Here is an 11595-nt window from a genome sequence, read left to right as displayed (position 1 = left end):
TTCCTGAGATTAAGAATTCCTTGTATCAGTGAGATCATATGATACATGCAGCCATAAAAAAAAAACCCGAAATCTTGCCATATGCAATGACATGGATGGAACTAGAGGGTATTATGCTAAATGAAATAATTGTAACTTTTTATAATAGATTTGTTTATATTTTCTGGTAGTGATAAAATAGGACTAGTATCTACATATATTTTGTGCGTTCATGACAGACCTAACTTCTTCTTAATTTTTTTGGTATCTCTAGGCTAGTTGGTTCATTTGCAAGTTTTTTCATATTGTCACAAATCTCCAAAAAATTTTCTGCTATGTTTACTTAAAAAAAAATCTGTGTATAACGGGAGGCACTCAGTTCAAACCCATTGTTGTTCAAGAATCAACTATAATGTTAAAAGTCTAAAAACTTTTAATTTCTCTCACTCGTAGTAAGATTGGACATTGTTTCATATCTTTGTCATTTACATGTATTCCTAGCCTATTTATGCTATTTGCTGGATATTCTTTTTTTTTTTTTTATTCTTATGTTAATCCCCATACATTACATCATTAGTTTTAGATGAAGTGTTCCATGATTCATTGTTTGTGCATAACACCCAGTGCTCCATGCAGAATGTGCCCTCCTCAATACCCACCACCAGGCTAACCCATCCTCCTACCTCCCTTCCCTCTAGAACCCTCAGTTTCTTTTTCAGAGTCCATCGTCTCTCTATTTGCTGGATATTCTTAAAAAATACTTCTCCAAGTAATAGATTTGCACATGGGAGAGAAAGTAGTGGGCTGGTTACCCTTTTTGATAATGGTTTAGACAGGATGTTGAGTTCATTTACAGGGGTTATTACCTGAGGAGCTGATTGAAGAAAACATTTTGGTATAGATTATGGACAGATCAGAGTTAGAGCAGGCCTGGTTACAGAATACTTTCACTTGGTGCTTTAATATGTGAGTGATTAATCAAATGAATTACGGTTAAGTCCCATTCTGACAGAAGCCTAGAATCTATAAAGTTTTAAGTTGTTGTTCTGAACATCAAACCTGGCTATGTGTCTCTTTGGTCAATATTTTAAATTTTGAGTTAATTTAAATGTATATGTTTTTTGTTTGTTTTTTTTTGTTTGTTTTTTTTTTAGAGAGAGAGAAAACTCGTCGGTGGGGGGTAGGCAGAGGGAGAGAAATAATCTTAAGCAGGTTCTGTGCCCAGCGCAGAGCCCGATGTGGGGCTCAGTCTCACAACCCTGAGATCATGACCTGAGCCAAAATCAAGAATCAGATGCTTAACTGACTGAGCCACCTAGGCGCCCCTAAATGTATGTGGTTTTTAAGGCTACTTATTTACCTTATACATCTATAAAACCAAAACAAATTTAATTCATAAATTATATGTAAATAGAAATTTAAACTAGTATTAACATGGCATAATGTTTTATTAAAACTAAATCTTTAATATTGGGATTAATATTGGTAGAAAATAGCTTCAGGTCTGGTTTTAATAATCTGTTTATGAATTTTGATTTTTAACATTAAATACAGAGACAGGCTGTTCCTAAAATTGTGGTAAAATGATTTAATCCATTTTATGACATGTTTATTATTTTGAGACCCTTACATTTAAATCTAAAAACTTTATTTTTCTGAAGACTGCTAGAAGGCACTCCTTGTATGGCAGATTCAATGGTGTATCAGCTTATAATTCTGTGAAGATGTCTTGTTTCATATCATGATAAGTGCCCCATATGTTATTTGCTCTTTACTTAGAAGCAACTGCATTTGTGAACATAAAGCATAAATGCGGGCTTTGAAATTATTGATAATAAATCTGTTTTAAGGTAGCTATTCAGATCATCTGTAATATGCTTATTAATTTTTTAAGGATGTCATTGAAGAAAGCCCCAAATTCTCGTGTAGAACTTGTTAACTTCCACGAATAAGTATTCAGGCTCCAATTTGAGAATCACTCTGTTTGTCATTAATAAAGATATGTGCTTCTATAGCTTTTATATAAAATTCAATAGATTTAAAATTGCTTTCTAAGATGAATGTAATATTTTATTAAAGATTTTATTTATTTGAGAGAGAGAGAGTGTGTGCACACACTGCAGGGGGGGGTGGGGAGCGAGAGAGAAAAGCCGACTCCCAGCTGAGTGAGGAGCCCGACATATCCCAGGACCCTGAGATCATGACCTGAGCCAAAGTCAGATGCCCAGATGACTGAACCACCCAGGCACCCCTCAGATTACTGTAACTTTTATGAATTAGTTATAAGTGGTTCACAGACTGGCACTGTCCTTGGATATACTTTGTGTGGCATTGTAATGGACAATAATTTAAGAATGAAGTAAGCAGAAATGTAAAATGATGGGTAAATCAGAAAAAGACAAATAAAAATTAAGTAAAAATGGACAGATAAGTGAAAATAAAGACCAAGAGAACATTAAAAAGTGATGTTAGCTAAAAAATGAAGATTTAATATAACTCAACAGGGAAAATTGAGCAGAGACAGGAAAATGCTATGGTGTTAATCTTTTATCAAAACATGACTAAATAAATAAAAAATTCAATACAAAATAATTTTCAATGTTATTGATTAGGATAGAGTAGAAAACATTTATTTTCCATTAGCATATTCCACTTAAATTGTCATGCAGTATGATTCAATTAGGCTTTCCCTGGGCCCCAATTCTCAACTCATGCCTCTGTGTGGTATCACAGATGTCTCCGTATCAAATATTCTAGAGCAGAGTGCTGACATTTCCAGATAGATAGATAGATTTGACATTTTAAATAAGACAGCAGTACGTGTTTCAGAGTTCAAAACCTATAAGCAAAAAAAAAAAAAAAACCTATAAGCAGAAATCAGAGTCCTTTAGCAGAGGAAGCTGTGAAATCATTAAATTTTTAGGTGTGTAAGTTTATTTGATGAATTTTAGATATCATTGATCTATTTTAATTATTTGGTGCAGAAAATAACTTTTATGTGTATTTTTTCTAAGGTCAAAAAAAGATCTGTCTACTCCTAGACATTAAAATTTGTGCTAATTTTTGCATATTTTCCTTTGTAGGCTCAGATTATTCTTCATCAGCATGGTTACCTGGTAATGAATCATTGTGGCAGGCCACAACTGTTACATCTAACCATCGAAATAATCATATCAGGAGACATAGTATAACTTCTGACAGTGGTGACACCGGCATTGGGACTTCCTGTTCTGACAGTGTGGAAGGTGAGCTGAAATTCTTAGTGTTTAGACATGAGCCCTCGGAGAATGGTTGTGATCTCATTCAAGGGGTATGTTCTGTTGTTCCAAAATAAATTATAATGTTTGAATATTTAATAATCTTCAGTGTTATCATATCAAATGAAATTGTTCCTCTGATCATATTAATTTTCCTTCATTCACTTTTTAAACTATTTTTATATAATTATAGATTCATAATTCATAATTCAATTTTAAGGAATAGTACAGTGATTCTGTGCACCCTTTATTCAATACCTCCCACCCCCACCCATGGTAATATCTCACAGAACTGCAGTGCACTATCACAACCAGGATACTGATACAGAGAAAATACAGAACGTTTCTATCACCACAGTATACACCTCATGTTGCTCCGTCTCCCCCTGCCCTCCCTTAACCTTTGAAACCACTAAATCTGTTCTCCATTTTTATAATTTTGTCATTTCAGGAATGCTGTATAAATAGAATCATAGAGTATGTAACCCTTTAATATTGGCTTTTTTTCTTTGACAATTCTTCCAGGTTGTTGCATATATCGATAGTTCATTTCTCTTATTGCTAAGTAGTATTCAGCAATGGTGGTATTATGTAGACCACATTTTGCTTCAGCATTTTCCCACTAAAAGACATCTGGGTTGTTTCAGTTTTGACTATTTGGAATAAAGCTCCTATAACCATTCATGTCCAGGAACACAGTTGCTGGTTGTATGGCAGTTGTATGTTTAGTTTTTAAAGAAATTGTCACACTGTTTTGCAGAGTGATTATTCCATTTCAGTCAGCAGTGGAAATGGATCATTGTGAGTGATCCAGTTTTTTCTTCATTCTTGTTAACATTGCTGGTTTTTTAATTCTAGCCTTTCTGATGGGAATGTAGTGATACCTCATTGTGCTTTTAATTTTCATTTCCTTAAAGATGAATAATATTGACCATTACTTCACATGTTTATTTTCCATCTGTCTGTTCTCTTCAGTGAAATGTTTCTTCATGTCTTTTGCCTCTGTTTTAATCAGATTATTTCCTTTTTTTTTTTTTTACTGTTGAGCTCTGAGAGTTCTTTCTATATTTCAGATACTAATCCTTTGTTCGCTATGTGATTTGCAAATATATTCTTCTATTCTGTAGCTTGTCATTTTATCCTCTAACAGTTGATGAAGTTTAGTTATAATTTTAGTGTATAGTTTTTCCTTATATGGATTGTGGTTTTGGGGTCAAATCTAAGAACCCTGCATAGTCCCAGATCTTGAAGATTTTTCTCTTGTTTTCTTTTCCTTGAAGTTTTATCATTTTTTGTTTTCCATTTAATTCTGTGATCCAATTTGAGTTAATTTATTATAAAGCAAGTGTGTTTGGGTGTTCCCAAGACCACTGTTCAGCTCAGTGATTTGCTGGAAGGAATTCCAGAACTCAGAAAAGCTGTCATACTAATGGTTATGGTTTGTTACAGCTAAAGGATACAGAGTTAAATCAACAGTAGAAAAAGAAGCAAAGGGCAGGGTCTAGGAGACACTAGGCCCAACCATTTGTCCTTTCCCAGTGGAGTTGTGTGGGTGGTGTTTAATTCTCCCAGCAGTGATTTTTGACAGCACATAACAGAGGATTTTGCTAACCAGGCAAAGTCACCCAAGCCTTGGTCCAGGATTTTTATTGTGGGTTGGTTGTGTTGGCATGGTTGACTCCTTGTGTGGATGACCTTAGTCCCTAGCCCTTGAGAAGTCAAGCTGATAACACGTTTCAAGACTCCCACCATAAGTCACATTATTAGCATAGACTATATGAAGTGACCCAAGGTCCCCAGGTAAACAAAGATAGTCTTATTAGGCAGGGTATTCCAAGGGTTTAGAGGTTACCTCTTAGGAGCCAAAGATAAGGGCCAAACCTTTCTTGTAATGTGCAGGATATTGAAAACCCCGACATGCTGACTTAATCCTTTTTGCACGGTGTGAGACTAATATTGGAGTTCATTTTCTTTGCATAATAAGTATTGAAATTGGGTAGAATAATTATTCCTATTTTATTCTTTTTCAAAACTGTTTTAGCTATTCTCATTCCTTTGCTTTTCTATATGTTTTAATAATTTGTCTATATCTACGAAAAAATCTTGTTAGGAATTTTATATAGGAATTGTGTTATCCATATATCAGCTTGGGGAGAATTGACATGTTTACTCTCTTGAGTTTTCTAGTCCATTAACATGGTATAGTTCTCCATTTGTTTAAATTTTGATTTTATTCACCCAGTATTGTACCTGTTTTGTTAGAATTATACCTGAGTATTTAATTATTTCTTTTTTGGGGGAGTGATTGTAAATGGCATTGTATTTCCAGTTTTGGTGTCAATATGTTGTTATTGTATAGAAATACAATCTATTTTTGTATGTTTATCTTGTGACATTGTTGAACTCTTTAGTTCTAGGAGTTTTTTTGGTAGATGTCTTGGGATTTTTGCTATAGACAATCATGTCATCAGTAAATAGGGATGTTTTTCCTTTCTAATCTGTATGCCTTTTATTTCCTTTTCTTCACTTATCATCGCAGTGACCAGACCATCCAGAACAGTATTGAGGATGAGAAGTAGGAGTGGACATCCTTATCTTACAGATAAAGTGCTTAGTCTTCCACTGTTAAGTAGCTGTATGACAACTGTTAGCTGTAGGTTTTTTATAGATGTCATCAACTTGAGGAAGTTTCCCTCTAGTCCTACTTTGCTGAGAGGTATTTTTTGGTTTTGTTTTTTTTAAAATAATAAATGGGTATTGGATTTTGCAAATGCTTTTTCTGAATCACTTGATAAATGATATTCTTCATTAGCTTGTTGATATGGTGGCAGATTCCATAGCTTGATTTTTCAAATATTGAGTCAGCTTTCCATCCCTGGAACTCCACTTGGTCAAAATATAGAATTATTTTTATACATTGCTAAATTCTATTAATACTTTGTTAAGGAATTTTTCTGTGTATCCATAAGGAATATTGTTCTGTAGTTTTCTTTTTGGGAGGACTGTCTTTCCTGTTTGGATGTCAGGATAATACTAGCTTTATAAAATGAATTGGGAAGTATTCTCTCCTGTTTTCTGGCAGAGACTGTATTAGAGTGACATTGATTCTTTAGGTGTTTGGTAGAATTCTTTAGGGAAACCATCTTGGCCAAGAGATTTCTTTTTTCATAGTTTTAAAGTCATCAATTCAGTTTCCTTAATAATTACAGGGTTATTCAAATTATGCCTCTTAAATTGGATGAATTGTGGTAGCTTCCTCCCCTTCAGAAGTGGCCCATTTTGTCTAAGTTGTCAAATTTATGTGTGTAGAGTTGTTCATAGCATTTCTTTATTATCTCTTGATGTCTGTAGCCTCTGTAGTGATACCCCCTGTTCCATTTCTGGTATTGGTAATTTGTGTCATCTTTCCTTTTTTATTTTTTAGTCTTAGTAGCAGTTTGTCAATTTTATTGACCTTTTCAAAGGATCAATTCTGCATTTCATTAATTTTCTTTTTTCTGTTTGCAATTTCAGTGATTTCTGATCTTTATTATTTCCTTCTTTTGCTTTGGGTTTATTTTGCTCTTTTTCTAAGTTCTTAAGGTGGACGATTAGGGGTTTGAAACTTTCCCTCTTTTAAGATGGATCCATTTTGTGCTATAAATTTTTCTGAGCACAGTTTTGACTATGTCCCACAAATTTTGATATTTTGTGTTTTCATTTAGTTTGTTGTTTTCTTAATTTACCTGAGACTTCCTCTTTGACCTTAGGGTTATTCAGTAGTATGTTGTTTAGTTTCATGGTGTTTGGTGTTTTTCTGCTATCTTTCTGTTACTGATTTCAAGTTTGATTCCATTGTGGTCAGAAACACTATGATTTCAACTCTAAATTTTTTGAGGTTTCTTTTAGGTCTCAGCATATGGTTTACATGGTATATGTTTTGTGGGCACTTGAAAAGAATGTGTGTTTTGCTGCTGTTGGGTCGATTAGATCCTGTTGGTTGATGGTGTTTTTGTTTTTTTGTATATCTTTGATGATTTTCTGTCTAGTTGCTCAGTCAGTTGTTAAGAGCAGTTTTTTAGTCTCAACTATAATTGTGGATTTGTGTATTTCTTTTTTTGGTTCTTTAAATTTTTGTTAACATATTGTAGTTATAGTGCTTGGTGCATACACATTTAGGATTGATATGTCTTCTTGGTGGATTGGCCCTTTTACCATTATATAATGTCCTTCTTTGTCTCTGGTTATTTTCTTGTGCTGGAGTCCACTTTATCTGCTATTTATACAGTACTTTGGCTTTCCTTTGATTAATGTTTAAATGGTAAATGTTTCCTGTTCTTTTTACTTTCAAATCTGTATCATTATATTTGAAGTAAGTTGCTTCTAACAGCATACAGCTGGATTGTGATTTTTAATTCACTCTGCTAGTCTTTTGCTTGGTATATTTAGACCATTTACCTTTAAAGTAATTATTGATTTATTGATACTTAAGTTCTCTGTTTGTCTTCTTTCTGTTTTCATTTTCTTGCTTTCCTATGGGTTAGTGGAACATTTTTAGAATTCTACTTGGATTTATCTATAGTATTTTTAAGTGTATCTCTTTGTATAGCTCTTCTAGTGGTTGCTGTAGGTATATACGTACATATGTAATATGAATAATTTATTTTAACAGTTTGAGTGGAGTACAGAATCCTTTACCATACCCTACTTATAAAATTGTTTCAAATACTGTCTCTAGGGGTGCCTGGGTGCCTCAGATGGTTAAGTGTCTGCCTTCAGCTCAGGTCATGATCTCCAGGTCCTGGGATCGAGCCCCACGCCGGGCTCCCTGCTCAGCGGGGAGTCTGCTTCTCCCTCTCCCTCTGCCTCTCCCGCTGCTTGTGCTCTCTGTCTCTCTTCCTCTCAAATGAATAAATAAAATCTTTAAAACAAAAAAACAAAAAACAAATATTGTCTCTATATGTATTTATAACTATATCAGATAGTGTTATAATTTTTACTCCAACCATCAGACTTAATTTAGGAAACTCAAGAGGAGACAGAGCCTATTTTTGCTTTCTGTGTTCTTTCTTCCTTCATGTTTCAAGGTTCCTTTTATTGTTTTCTTTTGGTTTAGCCATTTTTTTTTAAGGACACATCTGCTTGTGACAAATTATCCATTTCTTTTCAACCGAGAATATCTTGATTTCCACTTGTTTCCTGAAGAGTAATTTTGTTGGGTATTCATTTCTAGTTTGACAGTTTTTTTTCCCCTAGTACTTGAAAGTATTGTGCCACTTCTTTTGGCCTCCATGGTTTCTGATGAGAAATCTCTTGTCATTTTTCTCTGGCTATTCTGAAGATTTTTTTCTTTGTCTTCAGTTTTTAGAAATTAAGTATCACAGGTCTTTGGATGGATTTCTTTGGATTTTTCCTATTTGGGATTCATACAGCCTCTTGAAACTGTGAACATCCTGCTAAATCTGGGAAGTTTCCAACCATTATTTTCTTTGAGTACTTGAGCCTTTCCCTTTTTCCTTCCAGGACTATGATGGCACAAGTCATAATCTTTTGTTATTGTCCTACAGGTTTCTGATGCTCTCTTCCTCCTCCCCCCATCTATTATTTGTTGTTTAGACTGGGTAATTTTTATTGTTTTGTCTTCCAGGTCACTGGTTTTTTTTTTGGGGGGGGTCTGCTCCATTCTAATGTTGAGCCCTTCCACTGAGCTATTTATTTCTCTTATTGTATTTTTCAGTTCTAAATGTTTATTTTGCTTTTTCTTTATGTCTTTTATTTCTTTGCTGATGCTTTGTTTTGTCTGTTTCAGGCATGCCTGTATTGATTGTCAAAGCAATTTTATGATGATTCCTTTAAAATCCTTGCCAGAGAATTCTAACAATTTTGTTATCTTGGTGTTGACATCTATTGATTTTTTTTTCCAATTCATTTTGGGAACTTACTAATACTTTGTATGACAAATGATTTTGAACTGAAATTTGGAGTATTTTGTACAGTTATGAGATTCTAGATTTATATTATTTACTACATAACAAATACTGTTGTATTTTTATTACATGTTTTGTAAATATAAGCTATTTACATATAAGTAAATATATAAAATTATTATAAACATATAGTAAACATATTATTAGTATATGTTTAAACCTTTTCTATTAGCCGGCTTTGTAAGATACTGCTCTGGCATGTGAAGTGGGGAGAGGTACTACCTCCTTATTGCTAGATGTAGTTAGAAGTCTAGGTTGTCCCCACTTGGCCTCTGTTGATACCTGACGAGTTTGGAGGGGAGTTCCTTGTTACTGCTGGGGGTAGAAGTCCAGGTTTTTCATATCATCACCACTGACACCATTGTGTGGGTGGCCTCATTACTGCTAGGGGATTTGAATGTCCACACTCTCTTGTTAGGCCTCTCTGATATAACCTAAGAGTGTCTCTGTGCGTAGAGAGTACCCATAGTGCCAGACGGGGATGAAAGTCGTGTTTCCCTACTTGGCCTTCTTTGAAACTACCCTGGTGGGGCTCTTTGAAGTACTTTGTTATAGCTTGGCAAGGCTAGAAGTCTAGGCTCCCCACTTGGCTTTTGTTGGTGTGGGTAGAAGTAGAGCTGCGTTTTTTTCTATAGTATTTGGCTGGAAAAGAGTGGTTACTATCTGAAGAATTTCTTTTTAGCTTCCTCTTTCCTGGTCCATTGGCTAGGGAGAACAGGCTTTTGCTGGGACTTTTTTGGGCCACGCCCTTTAGTTCTTTTGGGTGGCTGTTTTATTTTCAGCTCTAAAGCTGAGAGGCAAAAAGAAAACCCAAGGAATTCACCACAGTCTTGTTCCTTGGATCCTGAGGTTCTTAGCTGGTCTGACTTCTTTTCTCCAACTTTCAGTCATATGTTCGTTTTACATATAATGTCTAGGACTTTCAGTTGTATTTAGTGGGAAGTATAGGGAAGACTGTCTTTTCCATCTTCTCACCAATGTTTCTTATAGATGTTAATAAAAAAATTTAACTATTACTATTTGTCATAACTTTGCTAGCAGTTGCATTGAATGTTGATTTCATTATGGTCTTGCATCTAATGTCAGTTGACTATTTAAAACACACCAAGGAAGGGAAGGAAGTATATACAAGGTGGTGAAGGGGCAGATAGGAATGTGAATTGTAAAAAATAATAATTGTAAAAGAAGTATTCTTTTGTTAAAATGGAAGATGAAAATAATTTAGGTATATAGTGCTTCTGTTTCTTTAACTTTCTTTTTTACCTTCCCTAAATAAAGATTTTATATCCTGTTTTCACAGCCTTAGTTTGTAAATGAATACTCTTAGAACTATTGATTTTATTTTAAGTATTACTCATATCTCTATGAGTAATAAAGTTGACAAGGTATATTGATGGTTGTATACTGGAGTTTTTTACTTGATTGATCTGAAGTAGCATTTTAGTGTAGTGTTCTGTGTGTACTACTATTGAAGTTTATTTCAGAGTCCTTCAGTGGGAGGCTGGTGATATTCCTGAAGTATTAAAGTAAATGTACTGTTATAGATACTTTTTTCCAAGCTTTCATCATACTAATGGAATATCTTCTTAAGCTATAAATGATAAGTAGGATTATTTTCTTTTGGTAATAGTCATGGTGTTAGAATTGGTTGGGTCTTTAGAGAAAACATAATTAGACCATTGTATAAATGAGTAAATTACTTCCCCAAAAATGAAATAACTGCTCTTACTAATACGATGGTTAAGAGTTTATGCTGTGTTTAAACCTGTTATCACTTAATTATGTGTGCAATCTTTCTTTCAGCCTCAGTTTTTTCATCTGTAATTTGGAGATAACTCTTTTTTATGTATTATGAAGATGTAATAACATGACTTTTAAGTTGCTTAGTGCAGTTCTTTGCATTACTATCCTTGCTTTGAAAATGATTCTTGTTCTCCTTCCTTACTCTTTTTTTATGTCTTTTTCTTCAAATGTCTCTTTCTTAGGAAGTTCACCAGCTGGCTTATCTAAAACAGTGATGCTTCTACTGCCACCCTCACAGTTTTGTACCCACACCCTTGCTTTATTTTGGGTTTATTTTTTCTCTCATGGAATAGGGACTGGTATTTACTGGATGCTCAATTTTGTTCAGTGAGACAATGCATATATAGACTTTGAGTTAAGGTTCCTGTTTTTAGCCTGCTTTTGTACCTGGTATTTCTGAGGTTAGGGCCTCTTTGATGTTCTCCCAGACAGGTGAACTCCCTGTGCTACATTCCAGACTTGTATTTTATGCCATGTATTCTACTGTCCTGCTTCAATAATTAACACTTTATTTTCCAGCTTCTGGAATTTTTTTGCAATCTTTTTTAGGATGGTCCTGTATTGTTCATTGCCATGACTTTCTACTGTAT

At 34.3% G+C, this 11595-nt stretch overlaps 1 long non-coding RNA gene across 1 annotated transcript; it reads left to right on the top strand.

The window, feature by feature from the left end:
* Nucleotides 1-718: 718 nt before the first annotated feature.
* LOC145718929 (uncharacterized) lies at nucleotides 719-9991 on the top strand. The gene is made up of 3 exons (XR_014142099.1): nucleotides 719-1310; nucleotides 3063-3224; nucleotides 5776-9991. It is a non-coding gene; the product is annotated as an uncharacterized LOC145718929 (long non-coding RNA).
* The last annotated feature ends 1604 nt before the right edge of the window (nucleotides 9992-11595 follow it).

The sequence above is a fragment of the Leptonychotes weddellii genome, unplaced genomic scaffold (genome assembly GCF_054177405.1).
Source record: "Leptonychotes weddellii isolate Sample4059 unplaced genomic scaffold, ASM5417740v2 HiC_scaffold_2566, whole genome shotgun sequence".
Classification (NCBI taxonomy): domain Eukaryota; kingdom Metazoa; phylum Chordata; class Mammalia; order Carnivora; family Phocidae; genus Leptonychotes; species Leptonychotes weddellii.
Note: the sequence above shows the minus strand (reverse complement) of the source record. Positions and strands in the feature narration are given on the sequence as shown.